This window comes from Protopterus annectens, chromosome 2.part2, assembly GCF_019279795.1.
Source record: "Protopterus annectens isolate FY-2018-M chromosome 2.part2, PAN1.0, whole genome shotgun sequence".
NCBI lineage: Eukaryota > Metazoa > Chordata > Ceratodontiformes > Protopteridae > Protopterus > Protopterus annectens.
In genome coordinates this window covers 610,021,504-610,047,522 of record NC_056730.1, presented here as the reverse complement: position 1 = coordinate 610,047,522, position 26,019 = coordinate 610,021,504, and positions in this window count along the sequence as shown.

The following is a 26,019-nucleotide window of genomic DNA, read 5'->3' as shown; positions in this document are numbered from 1 at the left end:
ATACCTGTCAACCTGTTAGTGCAAGAAATCTGGAGATAACCTGCTAAAATGGGGGGACAATGGCCCAAACATAGGGATATACTGTAAATATTGCTTTTATTGATGTAGAAAGTTGCTAGAGTAACAGGGTTTGTTTTAGCAGACATCTTCTGACATATATGCCATCTGACACTGAAGTGTATTGTGTCATTACTTACTGACAGATATCCTCAGATCATCACAGTGAGTTACCTGAGATATACAAGATGTATGATGCACAAACTGAAATACTGAGCCAAACTAATGACATTCTTACCCAATCCAACTAGTTGAGAGGTGTGGCTACAGACAATTGGCTGATGAAGCTGTGTAAACAGTCCAGCACCTCAGTGATATACTGGCTGGGGTCTCCTGCTTGTGTGGTATTCTTCTTAACTGAAAAGCCATATCCTGGTGTGGGTACAGAGTGCATTCTATTGAGTAGAGATATCCATTATATGGGTAGTATATTTCACATAGCACTGTGATTTCCAGCTATGTCAGTGGCAGAGCAGTACAGAGTAATGTGATGAACCACTGACAGACATTTGTTTACAGTTGATAGGTTGTATGAGGTTACTAGGGTATTGGGCCTGAAACCCTTATAATCCTCACAGATGAGCATGTAGCCCATGTTAAGACATGTCAGCACCCAGAGCCTCCTGTCCAGCAGGGACACAGGTGGAACTACAGGACTGTATTTTCTGTTTCCCATGCACTTATACAGGGAGTACTTCGCAAGGGTTATTGCGGCACTCGGCTTGATGTGGGCAGGGAGTATAGTCCACAGATGAGGGAGTGTGTGGGACACGTATCTGTCACACCAACAAGCTCTATTGATATCACAGACCAGGTTGATAGTACACCTACAGGTTGTTCGAGTGGGTCTTGCCTTCCAGATGTGCAACAGTCCCATCACGGCAGGGTCTGGCTTACTTTGTATGTCAGACAAAGGTCACCTCTGAGGGGTCTGTATGGGACTGAGTAGAGGAACAGTCCTATCTGTGATGGTAGGTATTTGGGTTCCTGGAATCTCCCGGTGAGGAACCTCTGTGGTCTTTCCAGCTGCTGCATGTGCTTTTGAGGCATTGTACAAAATAATTGGCCTTATAAGCTTAGAATACATTGATCTTATAATTCTTTGTCCCTGGATGAGATACTGTTACTTTTGAGTTGACCCATCTATGAAGCTTTCTGTACAATGGAAGCAACATGGAGCATAGACTTCAGGTGCTATCAACCTGGGTGGCCAAATGCCTCAGTACTGATTGTGTATGTAGGACATTGTTGTTAATGTGATAATATGTTGGAATGTTAGTCCCCTGGACGGGGATGATGATGCATCTGCAGGCATTCAACTTGAGATGATGTTTCTGGCAGCAGTCATTTATTTTGGTGATACCCTGTTGTAGGACATCCACATCACTTTGGGTATTGATGACTGTTCCTAGCTTGCAGTAATCTGCCAACTTGGTCAGCTATAGGCCGGTGTTTTTGGCCTGCACCTCAGGGAGGTATATCCAGTATACCAGAGGCCCCAGACCAATCCCTGTGGTAAGCCACTCATTACGGGTGTAGTACTTGGGTTGGCTACCCCTATTTTGATCATGTGGGTTCTATCAATGAACCAGTTTGCTACCCATCTGGTAACATATGGATTGCTGCCTAGTTGACAGAGTTCATGTACTATGGCCAAGTGAAGAATAGTGTGTAAGGCTTTAGCTAAGTCACAGTGGCTGGAGTGCACCATCTTTCCCTCATCCATGCCTTTCTTGGCTGTTTCAGGGATGTCATCCAGAGTTCACTGACATACTTCCCCTTGAGAAAGGCAGACTGTGTGGGGTCAAGTATTTGGTGTTTGCCAATGTCCCTGTTAATGAGGTCCATGATGATCCATTGCATGGCCTTGCAGATCAAGCTAGTTAGGCTGATGGGTCTTTAATTTCCCAGATCTGTGAACATTCCACCTTGGTGTACAGGGATGACAGTGGTTGTCCGCTACTCAGCTGTGACAAAGGTGGTACTCAGGCTTTGGTTGTGTAGGGTACATAATGATGCTGCCAGTTCATGCCTGGGTTCATGTAGGTTGCAGGCCAGGATGTGTTCAGGTCCCATGGAGGCTGTCTTATTGGCTTTGAGAGGACAGTGATGGCCTGTTCCCTGGTGATAAGGGTTGGATGGTCAGATACTTTGGATGTTCTGCTTTCCTGATGGAAGGGGGGGGGGGCAGAGGGGAGATATTTCCACTGAATCTGTCAGCCAGTAGATTGGCTATATCTACGGCATTTGTACATGCGGTGTCCTTGATCACCAGTTCTGCACAGATCTGGGAGCTTCCTTTGGGAATGCAGACAATTGTGAGGAAGGCCTTATGATTGTCTGTCTTAGATGTGGGTAATTTGGATTTGGGGATGACTTTAGAGGATTTCAGTGGTGCTTTTATTTGTTTGTTCAAGCTAGGAGTGATTACTTCCAATTGCGTACCTGCTCCTTCTCAGTCATGGACAGCAATGTCATCCTTTTCTTACATAGTTCCTTTACTGCAGATGTTTGCAGACTGATTTACTATCCCTTGTGGATGATGATGTTGTCCTGTCACGTATTCCTGATTCCATGCATCTGTATATGAATGCTGGTAGAATTCTTTTGTGTACATTGGTGCCTGTTCCTCCAGTGGGGTAGGGGGCTGTTCATCTGTTTATACTATCCCTCTGGTGGTTTTGCTCAGCTTAGGAGACATTTTCATTTTACCATGGCTGGGGGGGGGGGGTCAGGTGAGCTGGTGATATCAAATGTGACAGCTTTTTTGACTGATATTGCCAGGGAGGATGATACCATAGGGGTGCTGCCATGGTTAATCATATTGGCTACTACCAAGTCTGACATATGCATCATGTCTCGTGGGGGTATCAAGTAGCTGTCCTAAAGATTTAGCATTGATAAAATGGGGGAATCTCTGTGTATTTCTGTTCCGGCATGGTTGGTTTTCCAATCAGTGGTTGGGTAATATAAGTCAGCCAGAATCAGGATAACAGGTTGAATCTTGCTAGACTTGTAAAGGGCCAGATATGTGGGATGGGTATCTCGAGTCAGATATATTTGCCTGTAGCTATCTATAATTTGCATAAGGGTTGTGTCATCAATTGACTGCACTTGAGTGTCCTATGTGTATCAGGCTGTTTGGCCAGCATGGAGGTGTGTGTCTGTCTAATATATCTTTATACTCCACCTCCTTTGGCTTTGCTGTGCACATTTTGGTGTCTGGCTGTGTGATAGGATGAGTGATCAGTTAAGGATGGGTGGCTCTTTGCAGCTGTGGCCCAAGTTTCTGTGAGCGCACAAATCTCACCACTTGCCAGGGTTACAAATGCTTGCAATGAGTACATTTTCCTGATTAGACTCCTAGCATTTAGCAGAATGGCCTTTACTTTGCGTTTTGTTGAGTGTTATATGTTGGTAATATTGACCCCATGGCTTTCCCTAAAAAGGCACTGTGGGGGAGGCAAGGACCTTTGCCAGAGACCTGAAGGCCAAGTAAGACAGATGCAGGCCTTCTCTAGCAGAGCAGCATGGTCTGTCAGTCATATGTTCCCAGGCTGCCAGGCAGTGGATCCCCCTGGGATGACACCAGTAAGTAAGCCCATTGTTACTGACAATCATTTTCTGTTTGTATTGGGCCATCATTCCACGTGACGGTAGAATGTTGCTTAAGGCTAGGGACATACCTACATGGGACACATATTCAGCAAGTTGAATCATGTCTGTCTTCCTATAGTCCAGGGAGGTACATCTGATGTTCACACTGCCATGGACTAGGCCAGACTGATAACAGTACCTGTTGTGGAGTGACCTGAGTGCATGTGTGATATGTCGGATTCTGTCACCTGACAGACAAGCATAACTTTCTTCTTATCCAGCCTGGTGAGAGGCACATCTGTGTGTGGCACGATGGAGTCTGCTATGAGTAATATGTTGGGTTTATGGTAAAGCCTTAGTAGTTACAAGACATTGGTGTGTGGACTATGCATGTTCTGTGGTGTGTAGGTTTGTGGAATTCCCATGTGTTTTTGACTCTGAGGTGTCTTTTGTTTGCATTTTTGTTTTGTTGATGACCTCTACTTATGTGGGTGTGTGTTGTGTAGTTGTGGGTGATGTTTACTGACTCCATACCCTAGAGCATACCTATGTTACTGGCTGATTTGTTCTGATGTGCACATTTTCCATTTGTCTGGACAGTAGTTCCCCTTTCCCTTATGTGTGTCTCTTTGTCTTTCTGTAGTCCAGTCGCGGGCTTTGGCCATAGTGACTGTTGCTATGTATTTGTATTTGTGATGTGAGCGGGGTAGACGCTGTAACATCACACACAGGGTTATGGGCTTCACACCTCTTGAGTGTACATATTTAGCAGGTTGTCCATCATTGCACCACTACATCTGCTGTGGTCCTCAGACAGTTTGTGCTGCTATGTTGATATGAGGCTACATGCTGGCCCTAGCTGTCAACCTGTCACAGACTGCCATCTGGACAGGCCCATATATGACAGTCAGACACAGGCCCACACATTGGGGCAGGGTGTTAATAATGCTCTGCCAAACATAGACAATTGGGAGACCAGTTTGGTATTTGCTTGCTTTTGCTTACAGGTATTATGTCTGCTTCTCCACTGCCTGACACTGATGTTTTGGCATGAACCTTTCTTGTTTTGCAAATAGTTTGGCAGGCAAATGCAATGTTAGGACAAGCAGAACAGATATATGTGGCATACCTCTGGTCCTTCTGTGACACCTGTCATTCCAGGGTTATGGATGGCAGCCAGTGACTTGTTGTCAGTGCTGACACCGTAAGGTGGCAGCCATTTATAACCTGACAGTACAGTAGCTTTCAGGTACCTGCTGTCCAACCAGGCACCATATCTCTCAACCTGGTAGAGGCAGAAATCTGGAGAAAGCCATAAATAATTCGGTGACAAAGGGCCAAAAATAGGGACAGGTGTTAAATATTGCCCTTACAAATTTAGATAGCTGCTACAATAACAAGTTTTGCATTAGCATACATTTTTCTAAAGGGCATGAAGTCTGAAACTAACATTTGTTCATTATTTTCTGAATTTAGTATTTCATGATTTGCAACCCAGCCACTGGGGATGCACAAGCCAGTGCATTTCTTTGTGCTGGTCCCAAGCCCAGATAGATGGGGAGGGTTACATCTGAAGGGCATCTGGTGTAAAACCTCTGCCAAATGACACATGCAGACAACAATACAGATTTCCATACCATATCAGTCGAGGCCCGGGTTAACAATGACTGCCACCAGTACTGTAAGCTAACAGGGTGCTGGTTGAAATTGGGATACTGTTGGTCGAAGGAGAAGAAGAGGGGGAAGGCATGCCCAAAGGCAGGAAGAGAGGAGGAAGGTTATGAGTGTAGTAGTGAAGGTAGGAACTTTGAATGTTGGCAGTTTGACTGGTATAGGGAGAGAGCTAGCTGATATGATGGAGATGAGGAAGGTTGATATATTGTGCGTGCAAGAGACCAGACGGGAGGGGAGTGAGTCCAGGTGTATAGGAGGTGGGTTCAAATTGTTCTATCATGGTGTGGCTGGCAGGAGAAACTGGGTAGAGGTTATCCTGAAGGAATTGTATGCCAAGAGTGTTTTGGATGTGAAAAGAGCATCGGATAGAGTGATGTTTATGAAGCTGGAAATTGATGGTGTAATGATGAATGTTGTTAGTGCATACACTCCGCAAGTTGGGTGTGCGATGGATGAGAGAGAAATATTTTGGAGTGAGTTGGATGAAGTGGTGGTGAGTGTACTCAAGGGTGAGAGACTGATGATTGGAGTGGATTTTAATGGGCATGTTGGTGAAGGGAACAGAGGGGATGTGGAAGTGATGGGTAGGTATGGTGTTAAGGAGAGGAATGAAGAAGGTCAGATGATAGTGGATTTTGCAAAAAGGATGGACATGGCTGTGGTGAATACGTATTTTAAGAAGAGGGAGGAGTATAGGGTGACATACAAGAGTGGAGGAAGATGCACACAGGTGGATTATATCCTATGCAGGAGGGCCAGTCTGAAGGAGCTTAGAGACTGTAAAGTGGTGACGGGAAAGTGTAGTTAGGCAGTATAGAATGGTGGTCTGTAGGATGACATTGGTGTTCAAGAAGAGGAGGAGGAGTGTGAGAGCAGTGCCACGGATTAAATGGTGGAAGTTGAAAAAGGGTGATTGTGAGGTGGAGTTTAGGGAAGAGTTAAGACAGGCACAGGGTGGTAGTGAACAGTTACTGAATAGCTGGGTAAGTACAGCAGAACTGGTAAGGGAGACAGCTAGAAAGGTGCTTGGTGTGACATCTGGACAGAAGGATGACAAGGAGGCATGGTGGTGGAATGAAAAAGTAGAGTATACAGAGGAAGAGGCTGGAGAAGAAGTGGGATTGTCAAAGAGATGAAGAAAGTCAGACACTACTCTTTCCCACAACTTCAAGCTGTGACTGATCATTTTATCCCTCTGTAGTTACTACAGCTCTGCACATCACCCTTATTCTTAAAGATAGGTACCAAAACACTTTTTCTCCACTTTTTTTCTATACAGGAGTATAAGGAAATGAGGCGCATGGCAAAGAGAGAGGTGGCGAAGGCTAAGGATAAGGTGTATGGAGAGTTGTATGAAAGGTTGGACACTAAAGAGAGAGAAAGGGACTTGTACTGATTGGCTAGACAGAGGGACTGAGCTGTGAAATATGTGCAGCAGGTAAGGGTGATAAAGGATAATGAAGGAAACGTGCTCACAAGTGAGGAGAGTGTGTTGAGCAGATGGAAAGAGTACTTTGAGGGGCTGATGAATGAAGAGAATGAGAGAGAGAGAGAGAGAAGGTTGGATGATGTGGGGATAGTGAATCAGGAAGTGAAACAGATTAGTAAGGAGGAAGCAAGGACAGCTATGAAGAGAATGAAGAATGGAAAGGCTGTTGGCCCAGATGACATACCAGTGGAAGCATGGAGGTGCTTAGGAGAAATGGCAGTGAAGTGTTTTGGTACCTATCTTTAAGAATAAGGGTGATGTGCAGAGCTGTAGTAACTACAGAGGGATAAAATGATCAGTCACAGCTTGAAGTTATGGGAAAGAGTAGTGGAAGCTAGGTTAAGAAGGGAGGTGATGATTAGTGATCAGCAGTATGGTTTCATGCCAGGAAAGAGCACTGCAGATGTGATGTTTGCTCTGAGAGTTTTGATGGAGAAATATAGAGATGTTCAGAAGGACTTGCATTGTGTCTTTGTGGACTTAGAGAAAGCATATGACAGGGTGCCTAGAGAGATGATGTGGTATTGTATGAGGAAGTCGGGAGTGGCAGAGAAGTATATGAGTGGTACAGGATATGTACGAGGGTAATGCAACAACGGTGACGTCTGCAGTGGGAGTGACAGATGTGTTTAAGGTGGAGATGGTATTACATCAAGGATCAGCTCTGAGCCCTTTCTTATTTGCAATGGTGATGGACAGGCTGACAGATGAAATCAGACAGGAGGCCCCATGGACTATAATGTTTGCAGATGACATTGTGATCTGTAATCAGAGTAAGTACCAGGTTGAGGAGTCCCTGGAGAGGTGGAGATATGCTCAAGAGAGGAGAGGAATGAAGGTCAGCAGGACTAAGACAGAATATATGTGTGTGAATGAGAGGGAGGAAGTAGATTTGGTGAAAGTGGATGAGTTTAAGTACTTGGGATCAACAGTTCAGTGTAATAGCAAGTGTGGAAGAGAGGTGAAGAAGATAGTACAGGCAGGGTGGAATGGGTGGAGAAGAGTGTCAGGAGTACGTTGTGACAGACGGGTACCAGTAAGAGTGAAAGGGAAGGTCTACAAGAGGGTAGTGAGACCAGCTATGTTATATGGGTTGGAGACGTTGGCATTGACAAAAAGGCAAGAGTCCGAGCTGGACGTGACAGAGCTAAAGATGTTAGGATTTGCACTGGGTGTGATGAGGATGGACAGAATTAAGAATCAGTATATTAGAGGGTCAGCACAGGTTGGACGGTTTGGAGACAAAGCCAGAGAGGCGAGACTGCGTTGGTTTGGACATGTGCTGAGGAGGGATGCTGTGTATATTGGGAAAAGGATGCTAAGGTTGGAGCTGTCAGGTAAGAGGAAAAGAGGGAGGACTAAGATAAGGTTTATATATGTGGTGGAAGAGAACATGCAGGTGGTTGGTGTGACAGAGCAAGATGCAGAGGACAGGAAGAAATGGAAAAAGATGATCCATTGTGGCGACCCCTAACAGGAAATGCTGAAAGAGAAGAAGTCTTTCATGATTTACAAATGATTTGCCAGAAAACCACAATTTCATGACAAACAGCAAAGTTATTATGCAAAACTCTGGACATTCTGCAAAATTCTGTACAGTTGACAGGTATGATAGGCACTGTGAGGTTACTCTGAACTGTGTGTAAATGCCCCCCTATCCCTGAATTGTTCATCTTTCCTGCACTAACAGATATTGACTTTTGGACAGTGTGTACAGGTCCTACTATAGGTGTAGCTGACATGCAAAATAGCTGGCACAGAAAGACTTGGAACATGGACCCTGTCAACCGCAGGACTGTACTTAGGCCACTAAGCAACTACAGCCAATGCTGCCCACTTCCTGTCAGTATTAATGACTCATATACATAGCTCATCGACCCCTGTATATTGTGGATATGCAACAGGTTATCAAGTTGATTGGGACAGCCCTGGGAATAAGTGCTGTACTGCTATTATCCCACAAACATACATGTTACTGCATTTTTATGGGGACACGAGTGTGTTGCAGGGGGGAGCATACTTGTCAACTGTACACATATGCACAGACTGTGCAGATGTTGGCTTTACTTTTTGACTCCATTTAGCATAGTTTTGTGCCTGTCTTGGAGAATACTGGCATATCACTAAAGGCCAAAGGTTAGGATGTAATGGCAGACATTTGGGTTTCAGACTTCCTACCTTTCAGTGACTTCAAGCAACTGCAAGACTTGCTGTGATATCACTGTGTAAGTCTGTCAGAGGACTATTTCATCATTGTTCCTATTTGTGGGCCTTTGCCAGACATTCCTTAATGGATTTCTGTGGCTGATTTGCTGGGATACGCTGAGGGGTGAGTATGGGACCCCAAGAGTGACACGCATGTGCATACCTCTCAACCTCTGAGAGCAAAAAATCTGGACAAAGCCTAAAATGATGGGGGGGAGAAATAGGGACATGTTTTAAATATTGCTCTTAAAATTTAGAAAGTTAATAGAATAATAGGTTTTGCATTAGCATGAATTTTCTGAAGGATGTGGAGTCTTAAATTTAAATGTTTGTCATTATTTAATGACTTCAATCTTCAGCTATTTGCCAGAAAAGTACAGATTTTAGGAGAAACACACCAAAAATTTAAGGCAAAAATCTGGACATTCTGCAAAAATCTGTACAATTGAGAGGTATGTGCATGTGACCTATGACCTCCAAGTTTATTTGTCCCCCCACATACACTGCAGTGAGCTTTATCAGCTAACGGACTACTGCATACTCTGCATAAGCCAGTATTGGGCAGACATTTCCTGTTGTCTCACATAGTTGTCAGTTGTCTGCTGCTATCCCGATAAGCCATCCCATTCCCTTGCATACATGCAGCAATACCGGAGATATGCTACCAAAACATACTACTACATTCATCTATTGTTAAGAAGTGTGACTTACCTTGTGCCTGCGGCAGTTGTGAGGATGGTGCTTGAGGGCTGAGTCTGGATGCATACAGTACATGGTCTATACATGGTAAGGTACAGGTAGTGTGATGTGTGTGGCATCCATTTTACTGTGTGCGAGTTGGAGAGAGGTGTCAGTCCCTGGGTCCCTAGGTTGTCAGTGTATGTGCTATGTGTTGCCTCTTTGCCAAGGCCAGGGCATACTGGGCATGCCTACATCTGCCTACAGGTACAGGCTCAGGGGGGTCCTCCTACAAGTCCCCTGTGCCTGTGGAGGTATTGGCAATGGTGGGGGCTGTGTCCCTTCCTGTGATGTTCCTGCCTCAGCTGTTTCCACAGGATCATATTGTGTAGCATGGCACATACTATGAAGATGTGTGCACACATGGCTGGAGAGTACTGCAAGGCTTCACCAGATATGTCAAGGCAGAGGCACTGTGACTTGAACATCCCAAACACACACTCTATGATGATCCTAGTTTGTGAGTGTGCCTCATTATGGCATTCTTCACTGGGTGTGTGTGCATTTCTGATGGGTGTCATCATCCATGGTTCCAGTGTGTAGCCAGCATCCCCTATGAGATGGCCATATGGGATGTCCCCTCTGACAAATGCTTGGTAAAGCTGTGAGGCATGCCAGATGTGGGAGATGTGATAGCTAACAGGGCTTCAAGCACACACATTCATGATAATGTCATGGGCATTGCACACGACCTGACAGTTGATGGAATGATAGCCCTTGCAGTTGACATGCACTCTACCGTCTTCACCTGGTGGTGCTTTGATGTGGACGTGAGTGCAGTACCTCTGGGTAGTCTGCTACATGGTGGAAGAGATGCATATTGCTGGTCGCCTCCTCAGGGGTGATGTGGAAATAAATGCGCTCACCAGCATGTGGTCGCATGGTATCCAGGAACTGGTGGAGTACCCTAGATGAAGATGCCTGTGAGACCTCCATGATATCCCCAGTAGGTCTTTGGAAAGTATCTGTAGCTATACTTAAGGCTACACATACCTTGGCTTCAACTGGGATGGGGTTCCCCTCTGTTGGCACTGGGTCTGAGGTGAGTCCGGCAGAGCTCGGTGAGTTGCTGAAGTGTGTCCTTGTCCACCCTGTAGTGCTCTAGCATCTCCAGATCATGTAGCCCCTGGAAGGTTACCCTGGGTCTGAACACTCTTCTCCTCCTCGGTCTGGCCCAGTTGTCAGCATTATACTCCTCACCACCATCAGTCGGTAGCACATACAGATGTAGCAAAGCAGCAGCAGCCCCTAACATTTTGCCAGTTAAAATTCACAAGTGTGTACACCAGTGGTGTAGAGTTTGTAAGAAAAAAAACAAACTGAAAGGTGTTTACATACTTTATACTGGTGTGCTGCAGATGCTGCCTGTGTGATTGGCTGACTGTGATACATTCCACCTGCCAGTTATAGGGATTTGAATGGGCCACTGTTAGTGGCAGAGTCCATATTAGTGATTTGTAGTTCATTTCCTTTATTCTGTTATTTTCTTCTTTTTTCTATTTCCACTGTGTTTAAGCCCAGCAGTGCGCTGCTCAAACTGTTTTAGCTAGTGTAAACATTCCTGAACAGAAAAGGCCCTCCCCTGGACATGAACATGCTTATCATTTTTTGAACTAGCTAAGCACAGCTAAGCAGCCTCAGACACAGCCCCTTGCTTAGCTGTGCTTAGCTGAGCCCAAGTAGGAGCTACGGAGCTCCAATGTGCTTACACCAAACATGACACACCCCCTTCTCATGTCAGCTGCTGCTTTTGCTTACACCACCACATTATAGCTGCTACACGGTTAGGTACCCGTGAACACAGTCTCCCATTTTGCTATTCAGTATATTTAGCTCATTTACATACCCCACTGCCTTAGTCCCTAGTTACACCATTACACCGGAGCCTATCCCCTTAGCTAGCACTGTTACCTGTTATTGTTTTGAGTCTGCATGCTGCCCATTATAATGGCAAAACTCATCTTTCACATTTAATTGACTTTTTGCATTTTTTAAAATTTTCTACATGATCATGTTTGTGTACCGCTCCACTCCACTTAAACAGCCAAAATCGGCCAAAAAATTTGATTTTTTCAATTTTAAAACACTTTTGCATGTCATTGGCCATAAATTTTGCCATTGGCATGCCTAATAAACATAATACGTGCTTTACTTTGAGCTGTCACACCCCCATTTTGATTTTTGCAGAAATGTACACGTTTAGTAACCAAATACATTTCTGCTGTGGACATGGCTCCAACACAGATGCCTGTCTGCTTGCTGGATTACAAATTCACCTCATTTGCTGGTGAAACTGTGCAGATGTTGGCTTTACTTTTTGACTCCATTTAGCATAGTTTTATGCCTGTCTTGGAGAATACTGGCATATCACTAAAGGCCGAAGGTTAGGATGTAATGGCAGACATTTGGGTTTCAGACTTCCTACCTTTCAGTGACTTCAAGCAACTGCAAGACTTCCTGTGATATCACTGTGTAAGTCTGTCAGAGGACTATTTCATCATTGTTCCTATTTGTGGGCCTTTGCCAGACATTCCTTAATGGATTTCTGTGGCTGATTTGCTGGGATACTTTGAGGGGTGAGTATGGGACCCCAACAGTGACACACATGCGCATACCTCTCAACCTCTGAGAGCAAAAAATCTGGACAAAGCCTAAAATGATGGGGGGAGAAATAGGGACAGGTTTTAAATATTGCTCTTAAAATTTAGAAAGTTAATAGAATAATAGGTTTTGCATTAGCATGAATTTTCTGAAGGATGTGGAGTCTTAAATTTAAATGTTTGTCATTATTTAATGACTTCAATCTTCAGCTATTTGCCAGAAAAGTACAGATTTTAGGAGAAACACACCAAAAATTTAAGGCAAAAATCTGGACATTCTGCAAAAATCTGTACAATTGAGAGGTATGTGCATGTGACCTATGACCTCCAAGTTTATTTGTCCCCCCACATACACTGCAGTGAGCTTTATCAGCTAACGGACTACTGCATACTCTGCATAAGCCAGTATTGGGCAGACATTTCCTGTTGTCTCACATAGTTGTCAGTTGTCTGCTGCTATCCCGATAAGCCATCCCATTCCCTTGCATACATGCAGCAATACCGGAGATATGCTACCAAAACATACTACTACATTCATCTATTGTTAAGAAGTGTGACTTACCTTGTGCCTGCGGCAGTTGTGAGGATGGTGCTTGAGGGCTGAGTCTGGATGCATACAGTACATGGTCTATACATGGTAAGGTACAGGTAGTGTGATGTGTGTGGCATCCATTTTACTGTGTGCGAGTTGGAGAGAGGTGTCAGTCCCTGGGTCCCTAGGTTGTCAGTGTATGTGCTATGTGTTGCCTCTTTGCCAAGGCCAGGGCATACTGGGCATGCCTACATCTGCCTACAGGTACAGGCTCAGGGGGGTCCTCCTACAAGTCCCCCTGTGCCTGTGGAGGTATTGGCAATGGTGGGGGGCTGTGTCCCTTCCCTGTGATGTTCCTGCCTCAGCTGTTTCCACAGGATCATATTGTGTAGCATGGCACATACTATGAAGATGTGTGCACACATGGCTGGAGAGTACTGCAAGGCTTCACCAGATATGTCAAGGCAGAGGCACTGTGACTTGAACATCCCAAACACACACTCTATGATGATCCTAGTTTGTGAGTGTGCCTCATTATGGCATTCTTCACTGGGTGTGTGTGCATTTCTGATGGGTGTCATCATCCATGGTTCCAGTGTGTAGCCAGCATCTCCCATGAGATGGCCATATGGGATGTCCCCTCTGACAAATGCTTGGTACAGCTGTGAGGCATGCCAGATGTGGGAGATGTGATAGCTACCAGGGCTGCAAGCACACACATTCATGATAATGTCCTGGGCATTGCGCACGACCTGACAGTTGATGGAATAATAGCCCTTGCAGTTGACATGCACTCTACAGTCTTCACCTGGTGGTGCTTTGATGTGGACGTGAGTGCAGTACCTCTGGGTAGTCTGCTACATGGTGGAAGAGATGCATATTGCTGGTCGCCTCCACAGGGGTGATGTGGAAATAAATGTGCTCACCAGCATGTGGTCGCATGGTATCCAGGAACTGGTGGAGTACCCTAGATGAAGATGCCTGTGAGACCTCCATGATATCCCCAGTAGGTCTTTGGAAAGTATCTGTAGCTATACTTAAGGCTACACATACCTTGGCTTCAACTGGGATGGGGTTCCCCTCTGTTGGCACTGGGTCTGAGGTGAGTCCGGCAGAGCTCAGTGAGTTGCTGAAGTGTGTCCCTGTCCACCCTGTAGTGCTCTAGTATCTCCAGATCATGTAGCCCCTGGAAGGTTACCCTGGGTCTGAACACTCTTCTCCTCCTCGGTCTGGCCCAGTTGTCAGCATTATACTCCTCACCACCATCAGTCTGTAGCACATACAGATGTAGCAAAGCAGCAGCAGCCCCTAACATTTTGTCAGTTAAAATTCACAAGTGTGTACACCAATGGTGTAGAGTTTGTAGGAAAAAAAAACAAACTGAAAGGTGTTTGCATACTTTATACTGGTGTGCTGCAGATGCTGCCTGTGTGATTGGCTGACTATGATGCATTCCACCTGCCAGTTATAGGGATTTGAATGGGCCACTGTTAGTGGCAGAGTCCATATTAGTGATTTGTAGTTCATTCCCTTTATTCTGCTATTTTCTTCTTTTTTCTATTTCCACTGTGTTTAAGCCCAGCAGTGCGCTGCTCAAACTGTTTTAGCTAGTGTAAACATTCCTGAACAGAAAAGGCCCTCCCCTGGACATGAACATGCTTATCATTTTTTGAACTAGCTAAGCACAGCTAAGCAGCCTCAGACACAGCCCCTTGCTTAGCTGTGCTTAGCTGAGCCCAAGTAGGAGCTACGGAGCTCCAATGTGCTTACACCAAACATGACACACCCCCTTCTCATGTCAGCTGCTGCTTTTGCTTACACCACCACATTATAGCTGCTACACGGTTAGGTAACCGTGAACACAGTCTCCCATTTTGCTATTCAGTATATTTAGCTCATTTACATACCCCACTGCCTTAGTCCCTAGTTACACCATTACACCGAGCCTATCCTTAGCTAGCACTGTTACCTGTTATTGTTTTGAGTCTGCATGCTGCCCATTATAATGGCAAAACTCATCTTTCACATTTAATTGACTTTTTGCATTTTTTAAAATTTTCTACATGATCATGTTTGTGTACTGCTCCACTCCACTTAAACAGCCAAAATCGGCCAAAAAAATTGATTTTTGCAATTTTAAAACACTTTTGCATGCCATTGGCCATAGATTTTGCCATTGGCATGCCTAATAAACATAATACATGCTTTACTTTGAGCTGTCATGCCCCCATTTTGATTTTTGCAGAAATGTATACGTTTAGTAACCAAATACATTTCTGCTGTGAACATGGCTCCAACACGGATGCCTGTCTGCTTGCTGGATTACAAATTCACCTCATTTGCATGGTTTTCACCAGCAAATGAGGTGATTTGCATTATTCCATTGTGTCCATGTTGCAATAGTGCTGGGAGGCTCATGCACGCCCCCAGCCTTGTTTACTGGATTGCACAGGCTTTGAACTCCATGTTCGAGCAATGCCACTATTCTTATACATGTAAGTTTTATTGAATCTTGGGGAGAGTTTGTATATATTGTTGGGAGTTGGAAACAGCTGAACATGTTTTTATAAAGTGTAAAAGGGAATATAAATTGTGAAAAGAAATAAATGACAAAGCAGACTTAAATGAGTTAAAAAATATTAAATGTACAAATATGGACATGATCGAATATCGACATTATGAAAATGTAAAACTAGAGAATATAAACAAACTGGATGAAAAGTTGTTTTGTATAATATGGATTATATGGAAAGAAAGACTTAATGAAGTAAGATACAATGGAAAATGGTTATTATCAGAAATTTTGAGGGAAGTAAGATTTTAGTTGTTGAAAAAGGAGTGGGTGGGGTAAAAATTTTAAAAGCTAAAAACAGATATATGTAATGTTCATACTGTAAATATTGTAAATATGTTATGCAAATTGTATAAAATGTACATACTCTGTGTGGATTTAAAAAAAGGACCCTTACACATTTTGATAAGTGCAGTGGGATCTAGCTACTACGAACTCAGGCAGATAGATCGGCAGTTTAAGATCTCATCCAAATGATGTGAATATTACCTGATATAGCAGAAATTCAGAAGCCCTCCTATTCTGTAGTCCATTATGTGTGTGTGCATGTGTGTGTGTGTGTGTGTGTGTGTGTGTGTGTGTGTGTGTGTGTGTGTGTGTGTGTGTGTGTGTGTGTGTACATGGGATTACGGATCTACTTCTAAACTTTGAAAGCTCATATAATCGAACTTCATTTTTACAAGATGAAACTGTGAAAGTTTAAATACCCAAATGGTGAATTTTCTCAGAGCAAGTAAACACTCACCCTTCCTTCAAGGAAACACACACTGTAGTAAATAAAACCCACCTAGGAGGGGGTCTATGCCCTCCACACCCTGCAACAATATATACCAACTCCAGGGCTGCACTACAGTGGAGGAAAAGGGCATGTTAGGCAAGTGTTTACTTGCCCTGGGAAAAATTAGCTGTTCTGGTATTTAAGCTTCGTGATTTTCATCTCACTAAAAAGAGGCTTAGAAGGGGATCCATACATACATACATATGCCTTTTTGTTGAATTTCTGAATTTTCATTCTGTCTTCTGCTAGCTCTTCCTATTCCCACTCTTTCTTTTTCATATTGTCTAATTTATTCACATAACACCTCTCATAAAAGCACTCAGTTCTTATATTCTGACTCTCACTAGACATCTTTTTTCAGACCAATTCTAATTCTTTTTTCCTATTTTCTCACCCTCCTGCCTCCTGTACTACTTTTTTATATACAGTCATTACTTTTCTCTGTATGTTCATTCCATTAATTCTACTGGATATGATATTACCTAATCCTAGGTTCTTTTTCTGTCTTACTTAGGCACATCTAAACTGTTCTGTGGTATTTATAACTGCTGGCCTCATCACAACTACACATTGCACTTAAACTATTAAAGTATTTTCACGGGGGGGAATTCCTTTTACTTATCACAGCATGGACGGATGACCATGCCCCACACTTAAGCTACTTGCATAGTCTAATTTTAAGATCATTGTACTTTGCAGTATGGGTTACCATATATTCTCCCACATTCACAGTTGTAGTCCCATTATGCCAAGGATCATAGTTATGGTCACCAGAATTTCAGAAGATGCCCATGTATGCTGTCTGCTACCCTAATATGTCTGTCAGCTAATGCACAGAATTAAGGCTTTTTGCTGTTAGTAAGCCATGCTGTGTAGTCAAGGTTAAAGTGTTTGATTCCTTCACTCTATATTTATCTTCTGTTCGAACAAGCCGTCTGCCCAGAAAGAGCTCTTAGACTACCCTAGAAAAAGGACACATGTCCAGTGGGCTTTCCCAGTTATCTAATGTATAAAATAAGATACAAAATATGCATCATCTCCCTTACGCTTCATATGTTTGTGTCTTGTTTGCACTAAACAAGTAGAGTACTTATGGATGCACTTGTTATACTTTGCGCATACTAATATTCTGTACTTGTATCTTGTTTTTTGCACAATATGCACATTACGTGGTTTCTTTTATTTTTACTTAGATTACATATCTTTAATATTGTACAAAAGATAAAGTACAGTTGTCACTGTGTAAATATTGTGTATATAAATTTCTTTAATTTTTGCTTACTTGCTTATGTTGACACAGCTACCTGTTTTCTTAAAGGCATAGCACTTCCTATATATTATTGTGTAAACTCTTATCTGTCTCTGTAGAAGTTATTTACTTATTTACTTTGAAGTGTTGCACTTCAATAATTTTGTTCTTTGGTGTTATTATTATTACATGGCAGAACAGAATTTGAAGTAAGTGCACTTTTGGTGAATTGCCATAGTACACTTACTTCCAATTCTTTTTTAAAATACATTTTATTTAACATTTTATCTAAAATATTCACAAAACTTGTGAACAAGTAGAATAATTCTAATAAGATAATTGAGGTAGTTAATATTTTTCAAATAAAACAGAAAGTATGCAATTGTCAGACTATGTTAAAATGACATGCTAATTTAACAGGCGTAAACTGTGAAAAACAAAGTATAACCAACTATATACAACTTGAGAAATCAGAAAAAGTCTGGATCAAAGTGGTATTATAAGGGCCAACTATTTCACTATTAAAACTGTTCCAGGTTATAGACAATAAAGTTATGTAGTTAATGCCTAACACCTATGATGCCTGTATTATCATTACCAGATCAGTGTATAATAGAGTAAAATCATAAAAGTATATATTTATATATATATATATATATATATATATATATATGTAGGGGTTTATTTAAATTTAGAGCAATGGATATTGGAGGATAACATTTATGATTTTCTCTCAAGATTCAGCTTTTTTCTGTTTAGGTATTATATTTGTGTTATTTGTCTTTTGAGTGTTTTAATATATTTCATGTCAACTACTTTGAAGATCTCCCATGATATTTTGAACATGACTTTCCAGTTCTGTACTAGATAATGTTTCATTAATACACATATTCCTATAAGTGATTTTCCATACAAAGAATATTTTCCATTAGGAAAAACATATAATAGAACCAACTGCCAATTCTACATAATGTTGTAACCTGACTTGATTAAGTTATTGTATAGTAGGCCCCATAATTTGATGGGATATGATCAAAACCAAAGTACCTGGAATAAATCTGTTTTTGCTGAACAGGAGTTAAGTTGAACTAGTGGTTGAAGACTATAATATACTAATTTTACTGGAGTTAGGCATTGCAATTTATCATTAAATGTGTATAAAATAAGTTTTTGTTGGGTATGTATATTTGATGTTAAAATGCAAAGCTTTCTTTTTTGTATTGTCATGTAACAGACCATGGTCAAGATCATGCTGTGCTTTAACGATTTGGTAATTATCCTTGAATCTATAAACCTGAATTAATTTATAAATCTTCTTATTTGTGTGGTCTGCATTGCTCTGAGTATCAGCTCATCTCTGGCTACATTTAATTTTGATTTGAAGCTCTTCATTTAAGGTTTGATTACTTCAAATATGGGTGGAAACTCCCAGATATGCTCTGAATTGTTGCATAACGGTACAAAATATACCAAACCTACAGACATAGCCAACATCCTGGAAGACAGATTCAGCACAAACTCCCCCCCCCCCAAAGGAGCAAATGCCTATCCCAACTGAATGTAACCTCCCTGACATCACAGATGCACAGGTGAAAGCTGCCCTCTCCAAAGCAAAAAACACAGCATCTATGGGATCGGGCGGTGTCCCAGGCTGTATCTTACATGAGCTCCAAGAAGAACTTAACCCTCACATTAGGTCACTGTTCAAACTTAGCCTTACTACAGGATATGTACCCAAAGAATGGCGTACAGCTACAGTGGTCCCACTCCACAAAGGTGGTGCCACAATGGACCCCGGGAACTATCGCCCCATAAGCCTGACTAGTCTGGTCTGTAAAGCTATGGAATGTATTATCATGGAACTCATAAACAAAGACATTGGGAGCCTCCAGACACTGGACCCTACCCAATTTGGCTTTAAGGGCAGATCTTGCCTCTTAAACCTAGTTGATTTCTTTGAAACAGTTACCAAAGCCATAGATGAGGGCAAGGTAGTCCACACAGCCTACCTGGACCTCGCAAAAGCCTTTGACACAATACCCCACTCGGGCATCATAAATAAGCTTACCAGCTTAAATATCAACCCCTATATCACAAGATGAGTTGCAAACTGGCTCAGGGATAGAACCCACATGGTCAGAATTGCAGGTGCTATGTCCGAATCCAAACCATTTACAAGTGGCATCCCACAGGGCTCAGTTCTGGGACCTCTCTTGTTCTGTATATACTTCTCTGAGGTTCAGGCTAACACGGGGGGATTATGGCTGACAAAGTTCGCAGATGACTGCAAACTGGGGGCCATAATCAAATCTCTAGCTGACACAAGCATCCTCCAAAAGGGTCTCACAGAGATGGATGCTTGGTGCCAGAGCCACAGCCTCAAGCTAAATGCTAAAAAGTGCATAGTCATCCCCTTTGGAAAAAACAAGGTGCCCACAAATTACCACATAGGTGGTAATCCATTAAGTATGGAAGAAGTAATTAGAGATTTGGGGACCAACATAGATAGTAATCTCTCCTTTGATAATCACGTTGCCAAAGTGGTTAGAAAGACCTTCTATATAGCCCACCTTATCATGAAAGGGTTCGCATCTAGATCAAGAGAGGTCATTGTGCCCCTCTACTCATCACTCATCAGGCCCATAATTGAATACAATGCCCCTTTTGGGATATACCTTACCCGACACCTGCAGCAACTGGAGAGACCCCAAAAGTACCTCACCAAGAGGATCATGGGCTAAAAACAGATGTTCTATGCAGCTCGACTAAAGAAACTCCAGCTCTACTCAGTTGCTTACCATCTACTCAGAGGTGATCTATGCCCAACATACAAAGCCATGTCAAACCCAGAATTAATGGACATGCTCTACCTCAAAAAATCCAAGTCCCTTAGAGCTACACACTCCAGGGACTTAAACCTCAGCACAAAAATAAATAGGACATGCTGGAGGGACAGATTAATTTCCCAGAGGCTCCCCTCACTCTGGAATAGAATCCCAATTCATGTTAGACATAGCCCCTCGCTGACCCTCTTCAAGCGAAATCTGGACGCATGGATGGGAAATCGCAAATTCACCCCTGGGATCTCTTCTGTGTCCCTGCTAAACAGAGGCACATTAAACTAATCTTAAAGAGTACCTTCTGTGACCTACTTTACAGAGGCACAGCAGGCTAATCTAATAGGGAGGTGGAAGCCAAATACACTCTGGCTACACTTATAAATGCCCTAGGGCAGATAGCCTAGTATCTACCTATGAACCTATGAACCTATGTTATATCTTATTCTAGTATTATATTTGTTTTGTTTTAAGTTTTCTGTTCTGATGGAGTTTTTAAGAGTTCTTGGCTAGGGTCAGTTAAAAAAAGTTGCCAAAGAATTCCTTTGCAAACTGTGGATGGCATCAGTTATTTGGTGGGGTTTGGTGTGTGTGTGGGGGGGGTGAGAAACAGCATTGCTTTTTATTTAGAAATATCTGTATTTAGCTGAAGTGTTTCTGTTGTCTGCATTGCTCTGAATATCACTTATTTCTGGCTACATTTAATTTAGATTTGAAGCTCATCATTTAAGGTTTGATCACTTTTATTTTGTATCTTATTCTAGTATTACATTTCAACTACGGTGGTGGCACTGCAGTAGCGTTGTTGCCTCACAGTTAGACGTTGCCCATTCGATTCTCAGCTAGAGCGTCTTCTGTGTGGTGACATGCGTGAATGGGCGTTCCTTCGTTGAAGGTTGTGCATTAGGCCTGGCAAGCCAGCACGTAGAACTCTACTGCCAATCATTAGCGGACCGGTGTTCCGCTGTGGCGACCCCTAACCGGGAAAAGCCGAATGACACAAAATTCTAGTATTACATTTGTTTTGTTTTAAGTTTTCTGTTCTGTTGGAGTTTTAAGAGTTCTTGGCTAGGGTCAGTTAAAAAAAAGTTACCAAAGAATTACTTTGCAAACTGTGAATAGCATCAGTGAATTAGCGGGGGAGCTGAGAAACCACATTGCTCTTTTATTTAGAAATATCTGTATTTAACTGAAGTGTTTTTATGGTCTGCATTTGAAGTGTTTCTGTTGTCTGCATTGCTCTGGATATCATACCTCTCTGGCTACAGTTTTCCCCCTCCCATCCAGTCCTCATTGTGTTCTTAAATTTTCTTAAATTGTGTTCTTAAATTCTAGTGGCTTTTGAGTTGACAGCCCCTACTATAAATTTCATTTTGGGCAATACTCCCAGTCTCATCTCATCAACTCATTCTACTGAGTAGTAGAGATCATTTGGGAAGGCCCACCCCTCAGTTTCTCAACCTTGAATTACCTTGTTTTAATACTTCCAACTTAACCTTAAAAAAAAAAAAAAAAAAAATTACACTTTATTCATTTGCTTTCATGTATTTGTGTTTCTTTCTATATTAAAAATCCAAAACCAGTTGTAGTGAACAATACCACCAAGTAATGAAAAGTTGACCAAATTTATTGATATTAACATTGCAAACTGCCAAAATATGTTTTCATAAGAGAAACACTCAAATTTCATCAGATACTAAAAAGCCGCCATCTCATCACTTCCTTTTATACACATCCATAAAATGCATCCCTAATTAATTAGGCTTTTAAAGAACCCTTTGCTTAAAAGATACATATATATATATATATATATATATATATATATATATATATATATATATATATATATATATATATATATATTATATTTGTATACATAATAAAAACTGTTCTTCCTACATTATTACTTTTTTTTTTGCTTTTTCTGCTTGTTCTTAAAAATATTCAGTTACATTTATTCTGCTGCATTTATTACTGCTTGTTAGTAGCCTGATTAAATTATAACTGTTATTCTAAGCCTCTTGGTTTAAGCACTTGGGCTTCAGTCCAGTTGTTTTACATTAAGAAGGTTTGTGGTCTACACTATTGTGGCAGGAGAGGTAGCTTACATCCTTCTAAGTTGGGAATTGCTGGTTGAAGGCTTAAATGCCTGTTATTCTAAAAGTGTCTTAGTTCCGGTTTAAGCACTTAGGCTTAATGCCAGTTATTTTACATTAAGAGGGTTTGTTGTCTACACTCTTGTGGGAGGAGAGGGTAGATTCTGTCCTTCTGAGCTGGGAATTCCTGGTTGAACCCTTATTGTGTATGCTTACTTAAACTGTTTCCTTCTGAAACTGGTTTGACTTGTTTGCTGTAGCATAGACTAGATTCAGATCTGCTGAATCTAGCTCTGTATGTATAACATGAGCACTAATCCAGGCCATCTTTTTTGGAGTGGGTTCCTCTGCACCTTAGTGTCAGGAGTGTGCAGCTATAACTTGCCTGATTGAAGGTTGCTGGAACAGGGCTCAGCTTTGAGCTTTTTTATTGGTTAATTTGTTTAAATCAGTTTGCTCTTGTTTGCATCTGTTATATTTAAGTGTGTATCTCTTCTCGTGTGCTAAATCAACCTAAACAGAGTTTAAATATATTTAGCATAGTCTGGTTAAAGGTTTTGCTGTATGCAGATTTGTTTGTGTGATTCCTGTCTTTCCTGCTACTCCATCTTGTATTGGCTGGGGCCTGCCTGCACTTAGCAGGAGAAAGTGAATTGGATGGAAATGGTATGGCATAGGGTGTTGAGCTAAGAGCTCAGGAACAAGAGATGATTGGTCAATTCCAGTATTTCTATTTTATTTTTATTTTTGTGATATTTAAACCCCATATTTGCATGGGTTTGTGTTTGTTTGCCTGTTTAGCACCGTCACTGCACTGTTTTAACCATTTGTGAGGTATTTTAGTTTCATTTTTCCCTTACTAGCACTCCTGTGTAAGAAAGGCCCTCACTTGCAGCTACTGTATTCCAGCCCTACTCACACCTACAGGTACTATCCTCAGATAGTATACACTCTACTATCCCAAACCTCTCTTCCACAGATTCTGAGAACCATGGATGGACAATTTCCTATGGTTTCTACTGCTAGTCAGGTTGATATGGGCATCCTGAGACAGTGTAGCAACTGCTTTAAGTACATGGACAACCCTCTACAACTACCACCTAGGAACACAATATGTGAGAGATGGCAATTACATTAAGAACCTAGAATCCTTGCTGTCTCAGTCACAAGCCAGTACATCTAGCAATGGAAAGGTTGTCTGCACAAACATTATGAACACTGCACCTCTAAAACCACCCATCTGTATAACACACTCCTACATATGCAGAGGTTCTCAACAAAAACATACCTAAACAAAAGAGACCTCCAAAACCAAAACACACATCACATCACAACTCACAGCACCACGCATCACACATAGTACACAGGTCTGTGTCTCACAGCCTGTAAGACCCAACCAAAAACCCAACATACTAGTCATAGGAGACTCTTTCATGAGGTACACAGATGTACCCCTCACCAGGACAGACAAGGAGAAAGTCAGTTAGTTGCATGTCAGGCGCTAGAATATGCCATATCATGCATGCACTCCAGTCTCTTAACAACAGGTACTGTTATGCCTCTGTCATAGTCCATACTGGTGCGAATGACTTGTGACATACATCTCTGGACTATATGGAGAGAGACATGATTGAGCTCACTGATTATGTGTCCCAGGCAGGTATGTCCCTAGCCTTAAGCAGCATCCTACCATCATCCAGAACAATGCCTCAATACAAACAGAAAATGCTTGACTTTAAGAATTGGCTTAGTTTCTGGTGTCATTCCATGGGGATCATGTACCTGACAGCCTGGGTGGACATGATCGACCAACAGTGATGCTTTGCCAGAGATGGCCTTCATCTGTCTCCACTGGGCTTCAGGCTTCTGGCAAAGGCTCTTGCCTCCCCCATAGTGCCTTTTTTAGGCAAAGTCATGAGCACAAAATTACCATCATGAACAATTCTTCTAAATGAAATTTAAAGGTCATGCTACTATATGCTTGGAGCCTTAGCATGAAAACTTCACTTATTGCAAGAATTCCTTGCCCTGGAGGATGCTGACATTTGTGCAGTCACTGAAACCTGGTTCAAAGCTGCAGAGAGCACCCCAGCCTTACCAGGTTACTCATCCTACCATACTTTCAGACCCCAAATGGAGGGCTACAAAGCCAAAGGAGGTGGAGTTTCAATATTTATCAAAGACCTATACACCTCCAGGCTGGTCAGATGGTATGATGCACAGGAGACACTCCAAGTGCAGTTAACAGTTGACAAAACACCTATTCAAATCATAGCTAGCTACAGACCCCCCAACCATGACTCAGGACACCCACTCCACCTATCTGGGCTTACTTGAATCCATCAAGATTCAACCCTCATCCTGGGTGACTTTAACTACCCAACCATAGAGTGTACGACTTATTCTAGCCCAGAGATTCCTCGACTTCATCAATGCCAATGCATTGGATCAGCTGGGTGACATCCCTACGAGAGAAGAAAATATCCTGGACCTGGTCCTAAGCAATATGAGTAGCCACTGTAGCACCCCTACAGTGTCATCCTTCTTGGTAAGATCCGACCATAAAGTGATCACTTTTGAAGTTACCATCTCCCCTGCCCCCCCCCCTTGTCAGAGTCAAATAAAACTTTTTCAAAGATGACTACAGTCTCCTCAGAGCAGGTATAAGCAGCTTCACAGCCACCATCCCTTCAGTTGGAACTAGCAGTAATGTCCAAGCCTACATCAGAAAACTATATGAGCACCTACATAGCTGTGTGGACTCAGCAATACCTGACAGGACCAAATCGTCTTCCTCGAGGAAGAGTAAACCTGTCTGGTGGACAGCACCAATAAACAAACTCTGTTATAAAAGGAAAGAATTGCTGTCCAGAATAGAAGGAGGAGGTGCCAAGTTGGAAGCAATCTCTCATTTGTCTGAACAAGCAAATAAGGTTACTGGTGAAATCCTCTAAGGCTAACTTTGAGTCCAAATTGGCCACATCCACTGAGGACAATTACAAGGCCTTCTTCACATACATCCAAAATCTCAAAGGTAACAACCAAATCTGCTCTGAACTGGTGGTCAGTAACACCACATACACAAACACCATAGATATAACCAACCTGTTGGCAGACAGGTTCAGTAAAAACTTCACCCCCGCCCCCATCAGTAAACCAGGACATCCCCAGCATCTGCCTCCCTCCCCTCATCACCATGGAGAAGGTCTTCAATGCCCTCTCAAAAGCAAAAAATACAGTCTCCATGGGAGCTGATAACATCTCTGGCTGTATCCTACATGAACTCAGGCATGAGCTCTATTCCATTAGGCACACTATTCAACCAAAGCCTGAGCAGGTCTTTTGTCCCAGCCGAATAGAGGACAGCCACTGTCATCCCTGTACACAAAGGTGGATTGTCCACTGACCCAGGCAATTATAGGTGCATTAGCCTAACTAGCCTGATCTACAAAGCCATGGAACGCATTATCATGGACCTCATAAACAAGGACATTGGCAACCACAAAATGCTTGACCCCACACAGTTTGGTTTTGTCAGAGGGAGATCATGCCTGTTAAACTTGGTTGACTTCTTTGAAACAGTCACCAAAGCCAT